Raw genomic sequence first — 8,962 nt, 5'->3', positions numbered from 1 at the left:
CACAGTGAATGAATCTAACCCCGAATAAACAGTGACTCTGTACAGTTACACTGTGAGTGATCCTCGCCCTGAATAAACAGTGACTCTGTACAGTTACACAGTGAGTGATCCTCACCCTGAATAAACAGTGACTCTGTACAGTTACACAGCGAGTGACCCTCACACTGAATAAACAGTGACTCTGTACAGTTACACAGTGAGTGATCCTCACCCTGAATAAACAGTGACTCTGTACAGTTACACAGCGAGTGACCCTCACACTGAATAAACAGTGACTCTGTACAGTTACACAGTGAGTAATCCTCACTCTGATTAAACAGTGTTTGATGGGGATAGTGAGCCCACTGTTCGGTCCCGGTGCCCATAGGGTGACGGGGCGTGGGTGGGACAGTTGCAAAGTCTACAGGCTCTAACAGACCTATACATAATCAAGTTTGAATGGGGCAATATAGAGGGAGCTTTACTCTGTATCTAACCCCATGCTGTACCTGTCCTGGGAGTGTTTGATGGGGACAGTGTAGCGGGAGCTTTACTCTGTATCTAACCCCGTGCTGTACCTATCCTGGGAGTGTTTGATGGGGACAGTGTAGCGGGAGCTTTACTCTGTATCCAACCCGTGCTGTACCTGCCCGTGTTGGAATCAATTGTATAGCTGTACCAAAGACCTAGCACAGGTACGATGGGCTGAAGGGCATCTTTTGATGCCATATCATTCTATGATTCTATGATTTTGTATTTCACATTTGGAAGAGCAGTAATGCCATCTTTCTTCCAGGTCATGCCACACACTCCATTCCTGGGGAAATAAACCTCAGCTCCATTTCCACAGCTGAGTTTCTGACCACACATCTGCTCCATCACCAAGACTGTCTACTTCAACCTCTGTAATATCACCCGTCTCTGCCCCTGCCTTAGCTTCATTGCTGCTGAAACCCTCATCCATGTCGTTGTTATCTCCAGAGTTGACTATCCCTTTGCTCTTCTGTCCAGCCTCATCTTCCACCCTCCATAAACTCGAGCTCATCCAAACACTGCTTCCGTATCCTAATTCTCGCCAAGTCCCATCACCCCTGTGCTTACTGACCTACATTGACTCCCAGGCTGGCCTCGTCCCTCCCTACCTCCTGCAGTCCCACAACCCTCAGATATCTGCGCTCCTCCAATTCTGGCCTCTTGCACATCCCTGATTTTAATCGTTCCTCCATTGGCCCTGCCTGTCGCTGCCTGGGCCCTAAGGAAATCTGCTGTCCTTACCTGGTCTGGCCTACAGCAATGTGGTTGACTCTTATATACCTTCTGAAATGGCCTGGCAAGCCACTCAGTTGTATCAAGCCACTACAAACTGTAAGAAAAGGAATAAAAATAAATGGACCACCCGGCATTGACCTAGGCACCAGAAACGACAACTGCAAACCCAGCCTGGGTGGGGGACTTCAATGTCCATCACCAAGAGTGGCTCAGTAGCACCACTACTGACTGAGCTGGCCGAGTCCTATAGGACATAGCTGCTAGACTGGGTCTGCGGCAGGTGGTGGGGGAACCAACAAGAGGGAAAAACATACTTGACCTCGTCCTCACCAATCTGCCTGCCACAGATGCTTCTGTCCATGACTGTATTGGTAGGAGTGACCACCGCGCAGTCCTTGTGGAGACGAAGTCCCGCCTTCACATTGAGGATACCCTCCATCGTGTTGTGTGGCACTATCACCGTGCTAAATGGGATAGATTTCAAACAGATCTAGCAATGCAGAACTGGGCATCCATGAGGCGCTGTGGGCCATCAGCAGCAGCAGAATTGTACTCAACCACAATCTGTAACCTCATGGCCCGGCATATCCCCCACTCTACCATTACCATCAAGCAGGAGACCAACCCTGGTTCTATGAAGAGTGCAGGGGGACATGCCAGGAGCAGCACCAGGCATAACGCAAAATGAGGTGTCAACCTGGTGAAGCTACAACCCAGGACTACTTGCATGCCAAACTGCATCAGCAGCATGCGATAGACAGAGCTAAGCGATCCCATAACCAACGGATCAGATCTAAGCTCTGCAGTCCAGCCGTGAATGGTGGTGGACAATTAAACAACTAACTGGAGGAGGTGGCTCCACAAATATCCCCATCCTCAATGATGGGGGAGCCCAGCACATCAGTGCGAAAGATAAGGATGAAGTATTTGCAACTACCTTCAGCCAGAAGTGCCGAGTTGATGATCCATCACTGCCTCCTCCTGAAGTCCCCAGCATCACAGATGCCAGACTTCAGCCAATTCGATTCACTCCGCGTGATATCAAGAAACTACTGAAGGCACTGGATACTGCAAAGGATATGGGCCCTGACCACAATAGTACTGAAGACCTGTGCTCCAGAACTAGCTGTGCCCCTAGCCAAGCTGTGCCAGTACAACACTGGCATCTACCCGGCTATCTGGAAAATTGCCCAGGTATGCCCTGTACATTAAAAGCAGGACAAATCCAACCCAGCCAATTACTGCCCCATCAGTCTACTCTCAATGATCAGCAAAGTGATGGAAGGGATCGTCAACAGTGCTATCAAACAGCACTTGCTCAGCAATAACCTGTTCACTATCGAACACTTTGAGTTCCACCAGGGCCACTCAGCTCCTGACCTCATTACAGCCTTTGTCCAAAATGGACAAAAGAACAGAACTCCAGAGGTGAGGTGAGGTGAGAGCGACTGCTCTTGATATCAAGACAGCATTTGACCGAGTACGGTATCAAGGAGCTTGAGCAAAACTGGAGTTAATGGGAATCAGGGGGGAAATTCTACGCTGATTGGAGTCATACCTAGCACAAAGGAAGGTGGTTGTGGTTATTGGAGGTCAATCATCTTAGTCCCAGGACGTCACTGCAGGAGTTCCTTAGGGTCGTGTCCTAGGCCAAACCATCTTCGCTGATGATTGCACAATGTTCAGCACCATTCGCAACTCCTCAGATACTGAAGCAGCCCATCCAGGCTTGGGCTGATAAATGGCAACTAACATTCGCGCCACACAAGTGCCAGGCAATGATCATCTCCAACAAGAGAGAATTTAACCATTGCCCCTTAATGTTCAATGGCATTACCATCGCTGAATCCCCCACTATCAACATCCTAGGGGTTACCATTGATCAGAAACTGAACTAGACCAGCCACATAAATACTGTGGCTATGAGCAGGTCAGAGGCTGGGAATTCTGCAGCGGGTAACTCACCTCCTGACTCCCCAAAGCCTGTCCACCATCTACAAGGCACAAGTCAGAAGTGTGATGGAATACTCTCCACTTGTCTGGATGGGTGCAGCTCCAACAACACTCAAGAAGCTCAGCACCATCCAGGACAAAGCAGCCTGCTAGATTGGCACCCCATCCACAAACATTTACTCCCTTCACCACCGACGCACAGTGGCAGCAGTGTGTACCATCTACAAGATGCACTGCAGTAACTCGCCAAGGCTCCTTAGACAGCACCTTCCAAACCCACGACCTCTACCAACTAGAAGGACAAGGGCAGCAAATGCATGGGAACACCACCACCTGCAAGTTCCCCTCCAAGTCACACACCAACCTGACTTGGAACTATAATCGCCGTTCCTTCACTGTCACTGGGTCAAAATCCTGGAACCCCCTTCCTAACAGCACTGTGGGTGTACCTACCCCACATGGACTGCAGTGGTTCATGAAGGCAGCTCACCACCACCTTCTCAAGGGCAATTAGGGATGGGCAATAAATGCTGGCATAGCCAGTGACACCCACATCCCAGGAATGAATTTTTAAAAAGCTTTGGAATTCCCTCCCTAAACCTCTCCGCCTCTCTCTCCTCCCTTAAGACGCTCCTCTTTCACAAGCGTTTAGTCTTCCCTCATAAAATCTCCTTCTTTGGCTTGGGATCAAGTTTTTGTTTACTATCCTGTGAAACACCTTGAAACATTTTACTACATTTAGGGCGCTATGTAAATACACACTGTTGTTTTACATCTCCACGTTATATTACAGTGCCATCAAGTGGCCTTAATATGCTACTACATCATCATGCTGCTCCATCCAGTGATTTTAACAATTATTCTGATAAAAAAATGAAAAATATATCTGCAACTGGGGAATGGAATACTTGTGGAAATTTAATCCCCAGTGACAATGTCAAACAGTCTTGGATGAAATGTTAAACCGAGTCCCCATCTGTCATCTCGGTTGAATGTATGAGTTTTTTGATGAGGTGACAGAGAGGGTTGATGAGGGTAATGCGGTTGATGTGGTGTATCTGGACTTCCAAAAGATTTTTGATAAAGTGCCACATAACAGGCTTGTCAGCAAAGTTACAGGCCATGGAATAAAAGGGACAATAGCAGCCTGGATATGAAGTTGGCTGAGTGACAGAAAACAAAGAGTAGTTGTGAACAGATGTTTTTTGGACTGGGTGTAGGTATATAGTGGGGTTCCCTTAGGGTCGGTGTTAGGACCACTGCTTTTGTTGATATATATTGATAACCTAGACGCGGGTGCTCAGGGCACAATTTCAAAATTTTCAGTTATACAAGACTTGGAAGTGTTGTGAGCTGTGAGATGGATAGTGATAAACTTCAAGAAGACAGAGACAGGCTGGTGGAATGGGCAGGCAAGTGGGAGATGAAATTTAATGCAGGGAAGTGTGAAGTGATTCATTTCAGTAGGAAGAATGAAGAGAGGCAATATAAAATGAAGAGCACAATTCTAAAGTGGGTGCAGGAGCAGAGGGACCTGGGGGTATATGTGCACAAATTATTGAAGGTGGCAGAGCAGGTTGAGAAAGCGGTTAGTAAAGCATACGGAATCTTAGGTTTTATAAATAGAGGCATAGAGTACAAGAGCAAGGAGGTTGTGATACGCCTGTATAAAACACTGGTTCTGCCTGAGCAGGAATACTGTGTCCACTTCTCGGCACCACACTTTAGGAAGGATGTGAAGGCATTAGAGAGGATGCAGAAAAGATTCACGAGAACAGTTCCAGGGATGAGGAACTTCAGTTACATGGATAGATTGGAGAAGCTGGGGCTGTTCTCCTTGGAGAAGAGAAGATTGAGGAGATTTGATAGGGGTGTTCAAATCATGAAGGGTCTGGACGGAGTAGATCGGGAGAAACTGTTCCCATTGGCGGAAGGATCCAGAACCAGAGAAAACAATTTAAGGTAAAAAAAGCAACAGCAACATGAGAAAAAACATTTTCACGCAGCGAGTGGTTAGGTTCTGGAATGCACTGCCCGAGACTGTGGTGGAGGCAGATTCAAATGAAGCCTTCAAAAGGGAATTGGATAACTATTTGAACAGAAGCAATTTGCAATGCTACAGGGAAAAGGTGGGGGAGTGGGACTGGGGGAGTTGGTCTTGTAGAGAGCTGGCACTGGGGGAGTGGGACTGGGGGAGTTGGTCTTGTAGAGAGCTGGCACTGACATGGTGGGCCAAATGGCCTCCTTCTATGCTGTTCTCTGATTCGATGAAAAGATCCCCTGGCACTATTTCAAAGAGGTTCAGGGGAGTTCTCTCCAGGGTCCTGGACAGTAATTATCTGCAGTAAGTATTTAAATGCAAGTTGCTCCAGTTTAGTTTGCTGCCCCAAGAACAATACGTGATAATGACCACATACACTTTCTTTTAAGTAACGTTGGTTCAGGGATAAATGTCGGCCACCAGAAACTGGGAAAACTCTCCTGCTCTTCTTAAAATAGCGGCTATGGGATCTTTTACATCTACCGGAGAGGGCAGATGGGACATCAGCTTAACGTCTCATCCAAAAAACAGCAATTCTGACAGTGCAGCACACCCTCAGTACTGACCCTCCGACAGTGCGGCATTCCCTCAGTACTGACCCTCCGACAGTGCAGCACTCCCTCAGTACTGACCCTCCGACAGTGCAGCGCTCGCTCGGTACTGACCCTCCGACAGTGCGGCATTCCCTCAGTACTGACCCTCCGACAGTGCAGCACTCCCTCAGTACTGACCCTCCGACAGTGCGGCATTCCCTCAGTACTGACCCTCCGACAGTGCAGCACACCCTCAGTACTGACCCTCCGACAGTGCGGCATTCCCTCAGTACTGACCCTCCGACAGTGCAGCACTCTCTCAGTACTGACCCTCCGACAGTGCGGCACTCCCTCAGTACTGACCCTCCGACAGTGCGGCACTCCCTCAGTACTGACCCTCCGACAGTGCAGCGCTCGCTCAGTACTGACCCTTCGACAGTGCAGCACTCCCTCAGTACTGACCCTCCGACAGTGCAGCGCTCCCTCAGTACTGACCCTCCGACAGTGCAGCGCTCCCTCAGTACTGACCCTCCGACAGTGCAGCGCTCCCTCAGTACTGACCCTCCAACAGTGCAGCACTCCCTCAGTACTGACCCTCCGACAGTGCAGCTCTCCCTCAGTACTGACCCTCCGACAGTGCAGCACTCCCTCAGTACTGACCCTCCGACAGTGCGGCACTCCCTCAGTACTGACCCTCCGACAGTGCGGCACTCCCTCCGTACTGACAGTGCGGCATTCCCTCAGTACTGACCCTCCGACAGTGCAGCACACCCTCAGTACTGACCCTCCGACAGTGCGGCATTCCCTCAGTACTGACCCTCCGACAGTGCAGCACTCTCTCAGTACTGACCCTCCGACAGTGCGGCACTCCCTCAGTACTGACCCTCCGACAGTGCGGCACTCCCTCAGTACTGACCCTCCGACAGTGCAGCGCTCGCTCAGTACTGACCCTTCGACAGTGCAGCACTCCCTCAGTACTGACCCTCCGACAGTGCAGCGCTCCCTCAGTACTGACCCTCCGACAGTGCAGCGCTCCCTCAGTACTGACCCTCCGACAGTGCAGCGCTCCCTCAGTACTGACCCTCCAACAGTGCAGCACTCCCTCAGTACTGACCCTCCGACAGTGCAGCTCTCCCTCAGTACTGACCCTCCGACAGTGCAGCACTCCCTCAGTACTGACCCTCCGACAGAGCAGCACTCCCTCAGTTCTGACCCTCCGACAGTGCGGCACTCCCTCAGTACTGACCCTCCGACAGTGCAGCACTCCCTCAGTGCTGACCCTCCGACAGTGCGGCACTCCCTCAGTACTGACCGTCCGACAGTGCGGCACTCCCTCAGTACTGACCCACCGACAGTGCAGCTCTCCCTCAGTACTGACCCTCAGTGCAGCGCTCCCTCAGTACTGACCCTCCGACAGTGCAGCGCTCCCTCAGTACTGACCCTCCGACAGTGCGGCACTCCCTCAGTACTGACCCTCCGACAGTGCGGCACTCCCTCAGTACTGACCCTCCGACACTGCAGCGCTCCCTCACTACTGACCCTCCGACAGTGCGGCGCTCCCTCAGTACTGACTCTCCGACAGTGCAGCACTCCCTCAGTACTGACCCTCCGACAGTGCAGCACTCCCTCAGTACTGACCCTCTGACAGTGCAGCACTCCCTCAGTACTGACCCTCCGACAGTGCAGCACTCCCTCAGTACTGACCCTCCGACAGTGCAGCACTCCCTCAGTACCGACCCTCCGACAGTGCGGCATTCCCTCAGTACTGACTCTCCGACACTGCAGCGCTCCCTCACTACTGACCCTCCGACAGTGCGGCGCTCCCTCAGTACTGACTCTCCGACAGTGCAGCACTCCCTCAGTACTGACCCTCCGACAGTGCGGCACTCCCTCAGTACTGACCCTCCGACAGTGCAGCACTCCCTCAGTACCGACCCTCCGACAGTGCGGCATTCCCTCAGTACTGACCCTCCGACAGTGCAGCATTCCCTCAGTACTGACCCTCCGACAGTGCGGCACTCCCTCAGTGCTGACCCTCCGACAGTGCGGCACTCCCTCAGTACTGACCCTCCGACAGTGCGGCACTCCCTCAGTACTGACCCTCCGACAGTGCAGCACTCCCTCAGTACTGACCCTCCGACAGTGCAGCACTCCCTCAGTACTGACCCTCTGACAGTGCAGCACTCCCTCAGTACTGACCCTCCGACAGTGCAGCACTCCCTCAGTACTGACCCTCCGACAGTGCAGCACTCCCTCAGTACCGACCCTCCGACAGTGCGGCATTCCCTCAGTACTGACCCTCCGACAGTGCAGCATTCCCTCAGTACTGACCCTCCGACAGTGCGGCACTCCCTCAGTGCTGACCCTCCGACAGTGCGGCACTCCCTCAGTACTGACCCTCCGACAGTGCGGCACTCCCTCAGTACTGACCCTCCGACAGTGCAGCACTCCCTCAGTACTGACCCTCCGACAGTGCAGCACTCCCTCAGTACCGACCCTCCGACAGTGCGGCATTCCCTCAGTACTGACCCTCCGACAGTGCAGCACTCCCTCAGTACTGACCCTCCGACAGTGCAGCACTACCTCAGTATTGACCCTCCGACAGTGCAGCACTCCCTCAGTACTGACCCTCCGACAGTGCAGCACTCCCTCAGTACTGACCCTCCGACAGTGCAGCACTCCCTCAGTACTGACCCTCCGACAGTACAGCGCTCCCTCAGTACTGACCCTCTGACAGTGCAGCACTCCCTCAGTGTTGCAGTAAAAGTGCCTGCCTGAGCTTCAGATCTAGCCATTTCTTTGACTCGGCTTGAGGAATTGAATAGCCTCCTGCTGTTTTATGTGACCATGTGATCTGACAGGTGAAGTACCATTTTGCACAATTTAGTTTCATACATCAGTTTTAATCATAGAATCATAAACATTTACCCCAAGGACGGAGGCCATTGAGCCCGTGGCACCGACAAGTAGATATCCAGCCTATTCCCACTTTCCTGCTCTTGGTCCATAGCCTTGTGGTTGGGGCACTTCAAGTCCATTTCCAAGTCCTATTTAAATGTTAAGAGGGTGTCCGCCTCTGTCTGACTTTCAGGCAGTTTGCTCCTGCCCTAATTATTAATTGCAAATTGTGTTTGTTTGAGAGTGTTGACTGTAGAGTACCTTTCAGGAAAATTACCTGGATTGCTAA

The sequence above is a fragment of the Heterodontus francisci genome, chromosome 30, assembly GCF_036365525.1.
Source record: "Heterodontus francisci isolate sHetFra1 chromosome 30, sHetFra1.hap1, whole genome shotgun sequence".
NCBI lineage: Eukaryota > Metazoa > Chordata > Chondrichthyes > Heterodontiformes > Heterodontidae > Heterodontus > Heterodontus francisci.
This window is presented reverse-complemented; position numbering follows the sequence as displayed.